At 37.4% G+C, this 18,710-nt stretch overlaps 1 pseudogene; it reads left to right on the top strand.

Moving 5' to 3' along the window:
• The first annotated feature begins 16,789 nt into the window (after window positions 1–16,789).
• Window positions 16,790–18,710, top strand: part of LOC109092172 — a 1,055,107-nt pseudogene continuing 1,053,186 nt past the window's right edge.

Genomic DNA, 18,710 nt, shown 5'->3' with positions numbered 1-18,710 from the left:
AAGATATTGTGAATTTGTTCTTTATAAACCCTTTGTGTAAACTTAATTGTTGAGATGTTTGTAAAAAAAATAAAAACAGTTAAAGAGGAATCAAACTGAGAGATACTGTAATAATTAGATTATTTTTTGAAATGAAGTTTGAAGTGAAAGTTTTTGTTAAATATTTAAACAGATTAAAATCACTCTGAAAGAAAATCACTCAAGAATGAATAACATGAATTGGAAAAAGAGACTTTATTGAATGTAATAGACTGGATTAAACTGAAATTGCTGTAAAGCAGCTTAAACTGAATGAAACTCTGAGCCATCAGATTCAATTCAATTCAAGTTTATTTTTTATTCATGGGTTTCAGTCACATGACTTTTTGTTGTGGCAGCCATCATTAGACCTTGTACCAAAATAACACTCCACCATCCACCAACAACGGAAAACAATGGTATTTAAACACAAAAGTAGATACTTTAGGATTAGATCCTTATTTTCTGTCAAGTGAACTGCTGACTCCACTAAAGGTCTAGTTTAAAACTTACAAATTTGACGTTTGCTGATTTACACCTATTTACTTACATCTACCTCATACACAAAACCTCTCCGTACACTCGGGCCATTTTCAGGTAAATTTTCACCTGCTAGAGGAACCTTTCCATTTGGCCGGATCCATCTGCAGCACCCGGCCTGGATGCCTGTGTACTCACTTTCAGTTCTGGGCTGAATCAATATGGAATGATTTTTGTGTCTTTATTATTCAATCAAACATTCTGTGTTTGAAAGTAAAACTAAGATATTTTTTAATTAAAAAATAAAAGATTGCAAAAAAAAAAAAAGTCTTCTTAAGGCTCAAAAATAAAGAAATTGATAAAATTAGTTTGCAGTGCAATATAAGCGCTTTGGGGGGGAAATGCTTTATTTTTCTTTGTGCACTTTAATACTTTTATCGCAAAACCACAAATGTTCCTCTCTTTTCTGCCGTCTTTTTTTAGCTGGGTCTAAAACTTTTTGTTTGCGAGTTGAAAGGTTTTTGCTTGCGAGTTGAAAAGGTTTTGCTTGCAAGTTAAGCTATCTCTCAGTGGGCGGTAATCTACCCACCAGGATAAGAAAGACTTTTCCTATTGGTCACTCTCGATTGAAGTCACAGGAGTTTGATCACGCCCACTCAGTTTCCCCAGAATCCACGCCACTGGCGCCGCAGTCTGACAATAGAACTGAGCGAGGTTGTGTCGTGACGAGCAACAGGTTGTGTACTGGGTAAGATAACTAACTTAACATCTTAAACTCAGTGGACAATAGTCAACTTAATTATTATCTCTTCTCATGCTCTCCCATCTAAATACGTAACGTTAGCTAATGCCCGTTGTAAATTTGATTAGCCAACAATGCTAGCTAGCTGCCAGAGCCCCCAATAGTAAAGCGCCCCAGGCCAATATTTTCAGAGATTATAGATATTATAGCTCCAGTGAAGTAAGGTGAGTAACGCACATCAAAATAACTGGCTCATTTGGCGGGTTATTATTCATAAAGTCATGACCGTATGTGCACTCAAGTCTAATCGCGGCACCCCACAGCTGTGTCTTCTGCCATTCCATTTTCTAAAATACAACGATTTGGGGACTGATGTTCTGTACATTCTGGACTTCACCCTAGTCTACAGAACTGTTTATTGTGCATGTTATTAAAACGGGTTTGTTTTGTACTATCTTTAAGACCTATGCAATGACAACTTGATATCAGGACTTGTCAGGTCAGTACCACTGTAGCCTTGCAAAGACTTTGCTTTGAGTACAATTGTAATGAAATAACTTCCACTTTCAATATGCCCCTGAATTCGTAAGGTGTGTGTTTTATTTGTGACTACTCCAAACAGCCTAGAATTCTATCAGTTAGAACATCACATTTTTCTTTCTGTTTCGCAGGAAGAAGATTTGGTGTTGATGGAGGAGGCACACATCTTCAAGGCAAAACCTTAGACCTGATGCAAACATCATCCATTGTCAAAATCACCCTTTAGGAGGTACACAATCAAAAGCTAAATCTGAAACATTATCAATTATCAATTCCTAATTTTACAAAAAATGTCCTGCATACATTTTTATCTTAATGTGTAGGCACTTGAAGCCACCGTGCCCATATGCACAGGAACATTTCCAGTGGTCAGAAGTAGACCTGACATGCCAGTTTTTTTGGAGACAGGTAATGGTAATAGTGACTCACACTGAAGCTTTGAAAACACCTAACAGGTCGCTCTGATTTGGATCATATCTCACGGTAACTTACCTGACTATTTTCATTACATTAGTTTCAAAAAGTTACATTGCAAAGGTCATAAAAAAAATCATACGAAATGTATATATGAGAGTTGAGAGTTGGACTTGTAACCCCGAAGGTCGCAGGTTCGAGTCTCGGTGCTAAAAAAAAACTGACTGCGCGGGCTCTTGCAGCATCCGATGGGAGATCAGGACTCAGGACATCGAATGGGTAAGCCTCACCAGGCGGGGGGAAAATATTTGGTAAGCGTTTGGCGGGAGGTCAAGACTCTTAGCGTCTGACGGCTGAGCATTGTCACTCGTCAAACAGGAATGTAAAGTTAGGTGGCCGGGAGACTCTTGTCGACGTCCAATGGGAGCTCAATACTCAAGGCATCGAACGGGTAAGCCTCTCTGACTGTAGCATGGAGAAAGTAAAGTTTATGTGGCTGGGAGTACTCTCGCCGACGTCCTATGGGAGCTCAATACTCAAGGCATCGAACGGGTAAGCCTCCCCAACTGTAGCATGGAGAAAGTAAAGTTATGTGGCTGGGAGACTCTCGCCGACGTAAGATGGGAGCTCAATACTCAAGGCATCAAACGGGGTAAGCCTCTCCGACCTGTTGCAGGAGAAAGTAAAGTTTATGTGGCTAGGAGACTCTAACCGACGTCCGATGGGAGCTCAATACCCAAGGCATCGAATGGGTAAGTCTCGCGCCAACCGCAGAAAGGACAAGGTAAGGTTGTCTAGCTGGAGGCTCTCGCTGACGTCCACGATAGGAGCTAATACTCAAGATATTGAACAGGTAAGCCTTGCTGATCGTAGGAGGGAAAGGTAAGGTTGTGTGGTCGGGAGGCTCTTGCCGACATCCGATGGGAGCTCAATACTCACAGCAACGGATAGGTAAGCCTTTGTTGACCATAGGATGAAAAAGTAAGTTGTCTAGGCGGGAGGCTCTCGACGACGTCTGATGGGAGCTCAATACTCGTGGCGTCGAATGGGTAAGCCTCGCCGACTGTAAGACGGAAAGGTAAAGTTGAATGGTCAGTATTTGGCCAGACAGTGTAGGTTTTTTTTTTTTTTTTATATGGAGTGATTACTTAAGTGGTGACCGATGAGGATTTGGTGGGCTTCTTTAATGTGAAACTGATTGGTTATAATGTAGCTTTGATAAGCTTCTGAAGACCATCCTCCTAGAGTTTGGATCTGCTGTTTGGAGAGGCCTTTTTGGGCTGCTGATGTTGCTGCCCCAATGCGAAAAGAGTGGCTAGAGAAATTTTCTGCTGGGACACCCGATAATGGCAGGACGGATTTGAGATGTTTTTGGAACCAGAAGCGAGTGACGGTTTTTTGGAGTCGTCTAAAAATAGTGGTTCGTGGGGGAATTGAGTCTGAGAATTTCTAAGGCGGAGGTACTCAAAGATGGACTGGTATGGTTGGATTAGAGAAGAGAGATTGAAAATGTTGATAGAATGACCTTTCTTGGCTTGGTCCATCTTGCTTTGTTTGATTAAGAATGAAATCATTTCACTATCAAGTATGGTTAGGTCTGAGATGGTGGGGGTTGATTTTTGGATTGAATTTAGAAGAGATGGTGAGTTCAGAGCATCTAAGAAAAACCGTAAAAAGCTAGTATAAACATGGCGTCGAGAGTACGGGCTGTACTGAGAGGCTGGTAACCTGTGCGGAGAGTGTGGATACATTTTGTGAGAATGTCTAATGTTATGGGTTGCCTGGAGTCAGGACAGATGGGTTGGGATTGCTGGATTCCCCTAATCAGAAGGGAGGTTTGAGAATTGTTAATTTTAGGCGAGGGAGCGCTGAACATCACTTTGTGGAAAAACTGGCCACTCAGGTAACCTTTGATGGACCCGACCTGGAGACCTTTAACCCTGTTGAGAAAGGATATGAATGAGGTGATTGAAAGTATGGAAAAATCGGGGAACAGGAAACAGTATGTTGACATGAGAGGTGGAATGCTTTAAAGCATCTCCATGCCGTCACGTATGACTGGAGGGTTCTAGGAGAAACTGCTTGGAGGATAGTGTTGAGTGATGCATCGAGGAAGGGTTTAAACGGGTGGGTTACGGGAATATTAATTCTGAATAATGAGGTACTGGAGTAGGGAATTGGTCCGCCTCTGGAGCCAGCATCCTGAATTTCTGCTAATATCTGCGCTTGGATTTTGTGAGCCACTTGTGGAGGTTCAGAGGTGACGGCGTTTGATGGGGCGGGCATTGGTGTAGCAGTGAAGAGTGAGTATTGGGATTCCGCTTGAAGGAGAGTGGTGAAGGCGACTGGGGCCGGGGCTGTGTTTGACAGCAAGTGTTCGGCCAAGCGCTTGCTTGAGCCGCGGACCAAAAGCTGGAAGGAGCGGACGGTGGGGCTGTGTTTTGTGGCCAGTTCGGCCAAGCGCTTGCTTGAGCTGCAGACCCAAAGCTGGAAGGAGCGGCCGGCGGGGCTGTGTTTTGTGGCCAGTTCGGCCAAGCGCTTACTTGAGCCGCGGGCCCAAAGCTGGAAGGAGCAGGCGGCGTGGCTGTGTATTGTGGCCAGTACGGTCAAGCGCATTGAGCCGTGGACCAAAAGCTGGAAGGAGCGGGCGGCGGGGCTGGGGCTGTATTAGACAGCCAGTTCGACCAAGCGCTTGCTTGGGCTGTGAGGTCTGGATTTAAAGTTGCATGCAGCGGGGCTGTGATCGGCGGTGGAGGCGGCCAAGTGCTTCTTTGAGCTACGGCCCCCTGCGTTGTTGAAATGGAAGTCGAGGTGAGAGGCTGGGCTGCGGCCGATGTTGCATGCACCCTTGCGGCGGCTGGATCCGGGGGGTGTGGTCCAGGCTTGCTGATGATGGCCTGTTGCCGTGGCTTTGATAGATGCTGGGGAGCTAGGCCTTGCGCCGGAGGAGGACGGTGGAGTACAGCGAGGCATATCTGTAAGTTTTCCTATATTTTTGCTCTTCTTTGGAATTGGGGTGGACTCTGGAGAGATGTTAGTAAGTTGCAGATTTGTATACAAGTCATATAATTCTGCCTTATTCAACTTGCGTGAAGGCTGGGCGTCGGATTTGACCAGTGCTTGCCTCAGACTCGACACCGTCCACTTTTCTTTTGGCGGAATTGTAGGCCTGGCCGAGCAGTAGGACAACACCGAGTAGACCACCATTCTCACCACAGGTGGAGATGGCAAGCCTAGGCCTAATCATCTTGGGAGATGAGTGGCTGCTCGCGCCTCGCCGCGCCCGCGAGTTGGAGCCTGGGGCTCGATTGGAGTGCCACGCCGAGGAGGAGTGGCCTTAGAGCTGGCTGGTTGCGGCGATGGGACCAGAGGAGAGCTTGATGGGTCTTCGGACGAAGAGCTTTGGCTTTGGGACATGGTGCTATACAAGCGAACCAAGATGCTGATAAACCGTCAATGGATAGAGGTAAGTCAGCTGTATTTATACCCTAGTGTTGATTATCTTAAGTGTGCTCCACCTGTGCTAATTAGGCTGCTAAGTATTGACGTGCTCCTCCCAAACCTGTTAATAAAAATCATGTAGTGTTGTCAGTAGATAAAGGATAGTTCGCCCAAAAGGGAAAATTCATTATTTACTTGCCCTGAGTTTGTTGCAAACCTACATAAATTTCTTTGTTAGAGTGAACAATACTATTTTAACAAGACAATACAATTTTAAAAGTGTGGGAAACCAATGGGTCACCATTTACTTTTGTAGTTTTTCATTCACCTACTATGTAAGCCAACAGTGCCCCCTAAACTGTCTTCAGATTATTTTTATTTTAGTTTAGCATAATAAATAAATTGATACAGCTTTCTACAAAGAATAAATGTTGACAGACTATTGATTCTCCAGTACACTTAATTGTAAGTATTAGATTGGTAATATATTGTACTGTAATGTGAATGTCTTTTTTCTTTTTAGGTGTACCTCGGTTGTGTTTCCCAAACACTCTAAAGAGTGGGTTGCCAGGAAACTCTTCAAACCCACCACACAAACATTCAGAGAAAATCTGGTTCGGAAAGTTCTGGAATGCCGGAAGGACCCATAAATAGTTATTAAGGAATGGTCATCCCATGTAACAGTTTAATTCAATTCAATTAAAGTTTATTTGTATAGCGCTTTTTATGATACAAATCATTGCAAAGCAGATTTACAGAAAATTAAGTTTTCAGTGATGACTGTCACTTTATGTGCATATGGCAGAAATGTTTGGAAAAATCAATAAAAGACGTAAACAAACAGATGATTAACACTATTAACAGCAATTATGCAATCAAATATATAGCAAAATGTGGTAGTTCTGTATGTTGTCTCTGGGTTAGCATCATCTGAGATCATCTAAGGGGTTGGCATCATCTCTTCTCAGGTGTTTCTAGATCCAGACTGGAGCTTGTGTAAATCCTAGTTACCACGGGATGTAAATCCCGTGGCCAAGAACAGAGAAAAACAAACAGAGACCTAATTAGCGTAGCTGCAGTTCCAGCCAAGTAAAATTAATTAGATTAACCCAAGCTAAAAGAACATTAATGCGCATTTGATCAGATATAACTGCAGTCCAAAATTATGAGATGCATTATTTGAATGCTTGGCCAAAGAGGTGTATTTTTTGATCTAGATTTAAACAGAGAAAGTGTGTCTGAACCCCAAACATTATCAGGAAGGCTATTCCAGAGTTTGGGAGCCAAATGCGAAAAAAAAAAAGAAACTCTACCTCCTTTAGTGGACTTTGCTATCTAGGTATAACCAAAAGTCCAGCGTTTTTGTGACCTAAGGGAGCGTGATGGATTGTAGCGTGGTAGAAGACTAGTTAGGTACGCAGGAGCTAAGACCATTAAGGGCCTTATAAATAAGTAATAATATTTTGTAATTGATACGGAACTTAATAGGTAGCCAGTGCATTGACTGTAAAAATTGGGGTAATATGATCATATTTTTCTTGACCTGGTAAGGACTCTAGCCGCTGCATTTTGGACTACCTGTAGCTTGGTTATTGAGGATGCAGGACAACCAGCTAGCAGTGCATTACAATAGTCCAGTCTAGAGGTCATGAACGCATGAACTAGCTTTTCTGCATCAGAAAACAAGTAACGTTTCGTAGCTTGGCAATGTTTCTAAGATGGAAGAATGCTGTTTTTGTAACATGGGAAATATGGTTTTCAAAAGACAAAGTTACTGTCTAATATAACATCCAGATTTTTGACAGTAGAGGAAGTAACAGTACATCCGTCTAATTGCAAATTGTAATCTACGAGATTCTGTGTAATGTTTTTTGGACCAATAAGTAATATCTGTGTAAGTCTTATCTGAATTTAATAGGAGAAAATTATTGGTCATCCAATCTTTTACATTTTTAACACACTCTGTTAGCTTAGATAATTTAGAAGTTTCATCTGGTCTCATTGAGATATATAGTTGAGTATCATCAGCATAACAGTGGAAACTAATCCCGTATTTTCTAATATTACCAAGGGGCAACATGTATATTGAAAATAGCAGAGGACCTAGGACAGATCCTTGTGGCACTCCATATTTTACTGGTGATAAATGAGATGACTCCCCATTTAAATAAACAAAATGGTAGCGATCAGACAGGTAGGATCTAAACCATCTTAAAGCCTGCCCTTGGATACCTGTATAGAATACTGGTCTGTAGTTTTCTAGAAGTGCTGGATTTAGAGATGGTTTCTTAAGCAGTGGGCTTACCCGAGCCTGCTTAAATGCTGAGGAAACTGTACCAGAGTGAAGAGAGGTGTTGATAATGTGAGTAAGTGAAGGTATTACTGAAGAAGAAATCGCTTGAAGGAGGTGAGCGGGAATAGGATCAAGTGTACAAGTAGTAGGATGACTGGACAGGATAAGTTTGGAAACGTCCATTTCTGAGAGTGGAGAGAAGAAGGAGAGAGAGTGTGTATTAGTCGTTATGAAGTTATCATCCATCTGCGGTGTGGAGAATTGGTCACTGATTGTTCTTGTCTTGTTTGTGAAGAAAACTAAAAAGTCGTCGGCTGTAAGACTCGATGAAGGTGGAGGTGGACTAAGAAGAGAAGAGAAAGTTTTGAAAAGTGTGCGAGAGTCAGAACAGTTGTTAATTTTGTTGTGGTAGTATGATGTTTTAGCAGTGAAGACATTTGCAGAGAATGAAGAGAGGAGAGACTGATACACACTGAGGTCGGTAGAGTTTCTTGATTTAGGCCATTTCCTCTCTGCAGCGCTGAGTTTAGAGCGATGTTCACGGAGAACATCGGACAGCCAGGGGGCAGATGGGGTGGTGCGTGCTGGTCTGGATGACAGTGGGCAAAAGTTGTCCAAGCAAGAGGTCAGAGTGGAGCAAAGAGTGTCAGTAGCACTGTTCGTGTCCAGAGCTGAAAACTGAGTGATTGAAGGAAGTGAGGATGAAACCATTGAGGATAGGTGAGATGGAGAGAGTGAGCGTAGGTTCCGTCGAAAGGTGACCTGCGGTGGAGTGTGTGCCGCTTCAGGAGTAAGTGCGAGGTTTGCAGTTATGAGGAAGTTGTCTGAGGTGTGCAGTGGAGCAACTAAAGTGTTGTCCATGGAGCAACAGTCAGCAGCCTGGGGATTATCTAGGTGGATGTTGAAGTCACCAAGCAGTACCAGAGGAGTACCATCCTAAGGAAAGTTTGCTAGTAACACATCCAACTCCTCAAAGAAGTTTCTCAGTTGACCTGGGGGACAATAAATGACCACAAAGTGGATTTTAACAGGGTGGGTTATAGTAATTGTATGTGATTCAAATGAACTGTTACCTGTAAGAGATGGTTGAAGATCAAATTTCCATTCTTTTGAGATAAGGAGACCAGTACCTCCACCCCTCCCCAAGAGATATGTCATTTTACCACAGAATATGACTTTACTAAAAGATATAAAAGCATAAAAATATTATTATTATAAGCTATAGGCCTATGCAATTATTTGTTAATTATGTTTAAAAATGTAGATTACTTTTACTATTTATATAAGATGCTTATACTATTTATGTAAACTGCTTTTATTTATTTTCCATTACAATTTTAAACAAGTCTAAGCAGTTTGTTGTTTTCATGTAGCCTTGGCAACTAGCCTGAATAATATGCACATGAAATGAAACTTGTCAACTCACCTCAACATGCCTTTTGCAATAATTTAACACACCATGGGCAATGCTGAAGTCGCTGTTACAAATAGTGCAGCGAGCTAGACTGTCATTATGTTTGACACTTATAAGACAGGGGTGAACTTTTTCATGTAGTCTGCCGTAAAATGTGTCTTATACTTTTTTTGTTTTTGGCACTCTCCCTCTGTCATGGTGCTCCTGTTTCTAGATAGACATAACTGATTAATTTGGTTCGGGCGAAGAGATAAAAGCCCATCCACACTGACAATTGATTGGTTGATTTGCCGAAACAGGCCAATCAGGATGCTCTCTGTCTTACATGCGCTTCGCACACACGCACACTAGCATGCATACGCAAGGTCTCTCGCTCCCTCTCCCTCTCTGCCGTGCACCCACTACATGGTTAGTCTCTGGCCCTGTCCCAAATGACGCACTTCATGTGGACTTTCGATCTCGTGGACTTAAATTGCGCGTGCTCGCCGAGTCTACGAGTCTGTAGGCCGTCCCATCCAGCATTTTAACGCTCTGAAGTGTGCTCAGCAGCTCCTCCTTTGTACCCTTTAAGCGGTCTTCCGCGAAGCCCGCATAAATGCAGGCTTCACACACTTTAACTACCCAGGAATCCTTGCGAAATGCCAATCAGACAACGGATGGCAGGAGATTTCGCTTAAGGGCAATTGATGACATGGCTGAGAAGAATATATTTAAGTGTAGGTCTCATTACGGAGGATACATTTAAAATTTTACATGGTATATATCCAGCTAAAAGTGAGTTAAAGAGGTTTAAGTTAGAGATTGATTATTCATGTGATTTTTGCTCAATGGAAAAAGAATCTATTGTCCATCTGTTTTGTAATTGTATATACACAAAAGATTTTTGGGTGGATGTGGAAAATTTCATTAGAAGGAAAACAAATGTTATTTAAATTAAATAATTTTGATACATGTATGTATTATTCCAATGAAAATAACAACAATAATAATAATAATTTTAATTTTATTGTACAATTGTTTATTACTTTGGGAAAATTTCATATACACAAGAAGAAATGGTCAGGATCCAAGCCAAATTTTATTCATTTTCTTCAGGAGACAAAAGACTACTGCACCAATTTGGAGAACATTATAAATAAAAAAGCATGGAAGACTTGTGATGGAATTTATTCACGTTTTAAGTGTTATAAGTGCATGTTATCATTCAATCTGAACCTGCTATTGTATGGTGTATCCTGCTTATGTGGAGAGAATCTAAATTATTATTATTAAAAAAATATATATTAAAAGGGACAAAAACAAACTGCCATGTCATTGTTTCATTCTTTAGTAATTGCATTCCAAAATCAGGAACAAAATAAACAAAAATAAAAAAAATCATAAAAAAATTAAAATCAAATTGTTTTCAGCAAACTCCACCAGACTCTTATTGTACATGACCCCACGTACCACTGTGGTTATTTTCATATCATTTTACTGTATCATTCTTTAATAATTGCATGCTAAACTCATGAAAAATGCTTTCTTTTTCACTATACAGTCAGATTTAAAAATTCATAAAAAAATTAAAATCAAATTGTTTTCTGCAATCTCCACAAGACTCTTGTTCTACATGTACCCACGTACCACTGTGGTGATTTTCATATCATTTTACTCTATCATTCTTTAATAATTGCATGCCAAAATCATGAAAAATGCTATCTTTTTCACAGTACACTCAAATTTTGAAAATTCCGTAAAAAAAAAAAAAATCTAATTGTTTTCTGCAATCTCCACCAGATTCTTGTTCTACATGTGCCCATGTACCACTGTGGTGATTTTTATATCATTTTACTCTATCATTCTTTAATAATTGCATGCCAAAATCATGAAAGATCCTATCTTTTTCACTATACAGTCAGATTTGAAAATTCATAAAAAATAAAATCAAATTGTTTTCTGCAATCTCCACCAGACTCTTATTCTACATGTCCCCAAGAACCACTGTGAGGATTTTCATATGATTTTACGATATCATTTTTTAATAATTGCATGCCAAATCATGAAAAATGCTTTTTCACTATACAGTCAGATTTGAAAATTCATAAAAAAAATCCAAATCAAATTGTTTTCTGCAATCTCCACCAGACTCTTGTTCTACATGTACCCAAGTACGTCTGTGGTCATTTTCATATCATATAACTGTGTCATTTTTTAATAATTGCATGCCAAATACATGAAAAATGCTGTTTTTCACTACTTTTTCAGATTTAAAAATAAAAAAAAAAAAAAAATATATATATATATATATATATATATATATATATATATATATATATATATATATATAAAAATCAAATTTTTTTCTGCAAACTCCACCAGACTCTTATTCTACATGTCCCCATGTACCACTTTGGTGACTTTCATATCATTTCACCATATCATTCTTTAATAATTTCATGCCAAAATCATGGAAAATGATAGCTTATTCACAATACAGTCATATTAGACAATTCATAAACAATCTAAATCAAATTGTTTTCTACAAACTCCACCAAACTCTTATTCTACATGTCCCCAAGTACCACTGTGGTGATTTTCATATCATTTTACTGTATCTCTCTTTAAAAATTTCATGCTAAAATCATGGAAAATGATAGCTTATTCTCAATACAGTCTTGTTTGAAAATTTATAAAAAATCTAAATCAAATTGTTTTCTACAAACTCTACCAGACTCTTCTTCTACATGTCCCCAAGTACGACTGTGGTCATTTTCATATCATTTTACTGTGTCATTCTTTAATAATTGCATGCCAAATACATGAAAAATGCTGTTTTTCACTACTTTTTCAGATTAAAAAAAATAAATAAATAAAATCAAATTGTTTTCTGTAAACTCCACCAGACTCTTATTCTACATGTCCCCAAGAACCACTGTGGTGATTTTCATATAATTTTACAGTATCATTCTTTAATAATTTCATGCCAAAATCATGGAAACTGATAGCTTATTCACAATACAGTCATTTGAAAATTCATAAAAAATCTAAATCAAATTGTTTTCTACAAACTCCACCAGACTCTTGTTCTACATGTTCCCAAGTACCACTGTGGGGATTTTCATATCATTTTACTGTATCATTCTTCAATAATTTCATGCCAAAATCATGGAAAATGATAGCTTATTCACAATACAGTCTTATTTGAAAATTCATAAAAATTCTAAATCAAATTGTTTTCTACAAACTCCACAAGACTCTTATTCTACATGTCCCCAAGTACGACTGTGGTCATTTTTATATCATTTTACTGTATTATTTTTTAGTAACTGAATGCTAAAATGAAAAATGCTATCTTTGTCACTATTATACACGCATATTGAAAATTAATTAAGAATTAAAATCAAATTCTTTTCTGCAATCTCCACCAGACTCTTGTTCTACATGTCCCCACATACCACTGTGGTGATTTTCATATCATTTTATTGTATCATTCTTTAATAATGGCATGCCAAAATCATGAAAAATGGTACCTTTTTCACTCTATAGTCAAATATTGAAAATTCATAAAAAATCAAAATCAAATTGTTTTCTGCAAACTCCACCACACACTTGTTCTACACATCCCCAAGAACCAGTGTTGTGATTTTCATGTAAATGTACTGTATCATTACTTAATAATTGCATGCCAAAATCATGACAAATGCTAGCATGTTCACAATACAGTCATATTTGAAAATTTATAAAAAAAATCAAAATCAAATTGTTTTCTACAAACTCCACCAGACTCTTGTTCTACATGTCCCCAAGTATGACTGTGGTCATTTTCAAATTATTTTACTGTGTCATTCTTTAATAATTGCATTCCAAATACATGAAAAATGTTATCTTTTTCACTACTTTGTTAGATTTGAAAATTCATAAAAAAAAAATCTAATTGTTTTCTGCAATCTCCACCAGAATCTTGTTCTGCATGTCCCAACGTACCACTGTTGTGATTTTCATATCATTTTACTGTATCATTCTTTAATAATTGCATGCCAAAATCATGAAAAATGCTATATATTTCACTATACAGTCAGATTTGAAAAATGTATTAAGAATTCAAATCACATTATTTTCTGCAATCTCCACCAGACTCTTGTTCTTCATGTTCCCACGTACCACTGTTGTGATTGTCATCTTTCTTTGCTGTATATATATATATATATATATATATATATATATATATATATATATATATATATATATATATATATTGTGAATAAGCTATCATTTTCCATGATTTTTGCATGAGATTATTGAAGAATGATACAGTAAAATGATATGAAAATCCCCACAGTGGTACTTGGGGACATGTAGAACAAGAGACTGGTGGAGTTTGTAGAAAACAATTTGATTTACATTTTGTATGAATTTTCAAATATGAGTGTATAGTGAAAAGGATAGCATTTTTCATGATCTTGGCATGAAATTATTAAAGAATGATGCGGTAAAATGATATGAAAATCACCACAGTGGTTCTTGGGGACATGTAGAATATGAGTCTGGTGGAGTTTGCAGAAAGCAATTTGATTTCAAAAAAATAATATTAATTTTCAAATCTGAAAAAGTAGTGAAAAACAGCATTTTTCATGTATTTGGCATGCAATTATTAAAGAATGACTTTAAAAAAAAAAGGATATCAAATTGTTTTCTGCAAACTCCAACAGATTCTTGTTCTTCACCTCCCCAGGTACCACTGTTGTTTTCATATTGCTTTACTGCTTCATTCTTCAATAATTTCTTGCCAAATCATGACCAGTATTATTTAATAGCATTCATCCATATTTGCTTTTCAATTACTAGCTGTCCTTGTTGTAGTGGAATTTATGGCAAGCCAATTTGACTTTTATTCATTCACAGGATATGAATTATTGATATCACCAATTCAGTTTTCACTAGTAAAAATGCTAATTCTTGATATCAGGAATCAAATTTAAACTAGTAAAAAATATCATTCTTGATGTCTGTAATTGTATTTTCAGTAGTTAAACATCACCATAGGCTGCCATTCATATTCAGTTGTTGTTATCAACAATTGATTTCTTACTAGTTCCAATTGCACATATCAGAAATGCAATTCTTACTAGTAAAGTTTTTTAGTGGTTTAAAAGTTTTTTAGTCATTTAGTTTTTGTTTATTTTTATTAATATTAGATTTGATATGTTTACCTGGCTTTGGGGTAACCAAACAAACCAAGTTTAGATCTTGACTATCTTTATGTTTTATGTTTGGCTCAACACTTTGGTATTTCTCCTTTACTCTTATGTGTGTTTTAGTGTCTTTAGTCTTTACTTTTGACTTGTGACTTTGCTGCACAAAAACACAATGATGACAGTGCATATTTATGCAAAATAGACATAAAAAATCACCAGAAAGTGATAAAAAAATCTAACTTGCTATCCCTATCAAGGAGGCAGCAGCTCTGACGTCATTCTTAGTTTGAGTGGGAATGAGGATGAGAAGCTGCGGAGCTTCAGAACCATGGACAGCAGCACAGAGAAGCAGTGGATGTGACAACTAAAGCAACAACAGGCATCCATACATCCTTGTCATGACTTCATTGTTAGTTAACTGCTGCATTTTATGAAATCTTGTTATGGGAAAGTAAACAATAATCAAACTTTACAAAAAAATAGTCATTCATCAATGTATTAAATTATCTAAAACTTATATCTAATATGTGTTGGATAACAAGGATTCCGGTCAGTGTTGTCATGTCTTCAATGTTGCGTTACTGCAGTAATTTTCTATGACATGCCCTGAACCAATAAAAACATTCATAAACAAAAAAATATTCAGCTGTCAGGCATTCAAGTGAAACTATGTTGTATGGAGTTTTATTTCTCCATTTTTGCTAACTTATTTTTCTTCAATTTATATGTACTTACACAATGTGTTCACTTGTCTAGCCTTATTATCTACATAATCCACATTCTTTTTCAAGTATTGACAATAAACTTCAATATGTATGACACACAAAAAGAATGAATATATATAAATAAGTAGATTGGGGTTGTTATACAATATGTAGCCTATCCTTGAACCTTAAATCATTTAAAATAAAATTACTAAATAATAATAAATAATTAGATTGGGGTTGTTATACAATATGTAGCCTATCCTTGAACCTTAAATCCTTTATTATAATTTTGCTAGTTAATCTTAATAAGTAAATGTGAAATAAAATTAGGCAATCTTAATCATCCATCTGTTAATATCCAGTAGAATACGCAAAACATTCACTTTTGTATTTTACAAACACACTGTGATCATTCAATTCATCAAGTGCAATTCATGACTTAATCACGTGGCTTTGTGCTAGAGCGGAGCTAATATCTAGCTTTGTTCAAATGAGAAACGGTGTAAGTTAAATTATTTAAACGATGACTGTGCCTTATTTTTCACTTTGTCTTTTGAGATACGAATACCTTTCGTTTTGAAAATGTTCTTTTCACGTTTAAATGTTATTAAATATATAAGTGTTAAAACATATGGCCTAATTGTTATTGAGCAAAACTGACTTGATCATAAACTGAAAATGTTTTTGCTTTTTCAAATATATGTGACTGTGTTGTGCTTGCTTTTGATTAACATTTAGTGCTTCTTTATTGATGAATAAGAACATTTTTATTTGTGTCATGAGAATATGACTACAGATTATATTAGATTACATTCAAGTGTATTGTCATTATGCAAAGTAGTTTAAATGTAGTTTGCAGAGTATAGCAACGTGTACAATTGGTAATGTATGCAGTTGGTTATGTGAACAGAGCAATATTAAACAGGTGTTCAGTATTTAAGTGAACAAAAGCATTGCGTGTTTTATTTCCATTTTATAGAATTGACTTCAAAACATTTGGAAAGGTAAGGACTGTAGTATAAAGCTTTTATTTTAATTAAACTAATTTAGCAATTTTTACATTACATTAAGTTATAAGCTTGAAATGTAATTACTACTGTGTAGTAGAATGTATGTATGTAAAACACAATTCTCAATAAAAAATAAACCAAACAAAAAATAAAATAAAAATATAATTTTGGTTTTACAGACCAGAAAAACATATTTATCCTTTGAGGGCATTTTCAAACACATCCAAGAGCTTCAGAAGTCATCATCTGAGCAGAAAACAGGGGAATGCCTTCTGCATGACCACAAGTTCTGCACATTTTTGGGTTTACCAAATATATTCCCAAATAGATATCAGTTAAAAGGGCATACAAAGACAAATATGTGAAAAAGGTCCAAACCGAGGAAGATGCACCAAAGATTGAAGGAGCACAAGTGAAAGAAGTCACACAAGACATGAGTGATTCTCAAAAAGAAAATGAAAAAGAACACACTAAAAAAGAAAATCATATAAGATGAGGATGATTTAAAAGCAGAAGAGGGAAAGAATCTGAAAAACATAAAGACTTTGGGCAGATGGATGTTAAGAAAGAGGCCTTAAAGGATGTAAAGACAGTGCTACAAGAGGAAGATGGAGAGGAAGATGCACCAGAGATTAAAGCTGTAAAGGAAGAAGAAGTTAGTGAAAGTGACGTGACATATAGCCAAGTATGATGACCCATACTCAGAATTCGTGCTCTGCTTTTAACCCATCCAAAGTGCACACACACAGCAGTGAACACACACACCGTGAACACACACTTATGCTGCGGCGCCCGGGGAGCAGTTGGGGGTTCGGTGCCTTGCTCAAGGACACCTCAGAAATGACAACATAGACAAGAAATTACAACATTTCAAAAGGAAGATGAAAAAGAACATATGAGGAAGAATGACTTATTAAAAGAAAAGAAAACGGTAACAGTGAACACTACAAAGGAAATGAAAATTGACCTGCAGGAGAAAGATGTAAGGGATGATATCATATTACTTACATGTTAACTTGTACACATTTACTACTATGTGTTTTTTAAAAATTTCCACTGGTGTTGAAACACAAATGAAATTATATTATATAAAATAATAAAATATTTGTCTTTCTATTATTAATATTTCTCTTTTAGATCCAGAAGATAGATCTGAAGGTGGAAGACATTGACAGTTGGAGTGTTAGTGACGATGATGTCATTATAGACAAAGAAGATGAATTTTTCACACTGAGGGTTCCTGCTCCACCTTCCTTTTTTTTTATTCCTCAAGCAGCCTGGAAAAAACTAAGGAAAAAACAAAAAAAGGATCACTTCAAGGGATTGCAGTGGACAAACATTATCTCTTTCAGGCATCCGCACAATCCATCTGCATTGCAGTTTTGCTTTTACAGGCCACAGGGTTAAAAAACAAGGATCAACCCGGAACTCACCTGTTTTTAAATGCTCTGGCTACTGCTTGTTCACTGACTGCCCAGTAGAAGTTGATGTTGTTGTTCACAGTAAGAACTCGCTTAAAGCACAGGTGTCCTTCAAAGGTGACATGTTAGTGCACAGTAAAACAGAGCTGCAAAGACGACCTGTAAGAGCTGATGACCAAAAGGATATAAGTCAGCAATTGCAAACAACACTACCAAGGGCACTCTATCTCAAGAAAATGGAAAACCTGAAGCAACTGAGTGTTTGAGTCTGGCTGTCGAGATGAGGCACCATCGCCAGATGTTCTCAAATCCATTTCATGGAGACAATGAATGAGGGACAGGAAACATAAGAATGAAACTCTCAATCTCCAGATGATGGTAGAAGAAAAAAAAAGATGAACTGAATGAGGTTATCCAGAAGGTGATCCTTCATTCAAAGGGTGTGATTCTTTGGTCAAAGAAAAGCATTGACATATTCCACCAAAGAAGTAAAGAATTGGAAGTTTCAAATTTCAATATTTTATTCAGAATACAACATAGATGACATATCAAATGTTTAAACTGAGAAAATGTATAATTTTAAGGGAAAAATAAGTTGATTTTAAATTTCATTGCATCAACACATCTTAAAAAAGTTGGGACAAGGCCATGTTTACCACTGTGTGGCATCCCCTCTTCTTTTTATAACAGTCTGCAAACGTCTGGGGACTGAGGAGACAAGTTGCTCAAGTTTAGGAATAGGAATGTTGTCCCATTCTTGTCTAATACAAGCTTCTAGTTGCTCAACTGTCTTAGGTCTTCTTTGTCGCATCTTCCTCTTATGATGCGCCAAATGTTTTCTATGAGTGAAAGATCTGGACTGCAGGCTGGCCATTTCAGTACCCGGATCATTCTTCTACGCAGCCATGATGTTGTAATTGATGCAGTATGTGGTCTGGCATTGTCACGTTGGAAAATGCAAGGTTTTCCATCAAAGAGATGACGTCTGGATGGGAGCATATGTTGTTCTAGAACTTGGATACACCTTTCAGTATTGATGGTGCCTTTCCAGAT

The sequence above is a fragment of the Cyprinus carpio genome, unplaced genomic scaffold (assembly GCF_018340385.1).
Source record: "Cyprinus carpio isolate SPL01 unplaced genomic scaffold, ASM1834038v1 S000006675, whole genome shotgun sequence".
Lineage (NCBI taxonomy): Eukaryota > Metazoa > Chordata > Actinopteri > Cypriniformes > Cyprinidae > Cyprinus > Cyprinus carpio.
The sequence above is the reverse complement of the archived record's forward strand: the minus strand, read 5'-3'. Positions and strand labels throughout refer to the sequence as shown.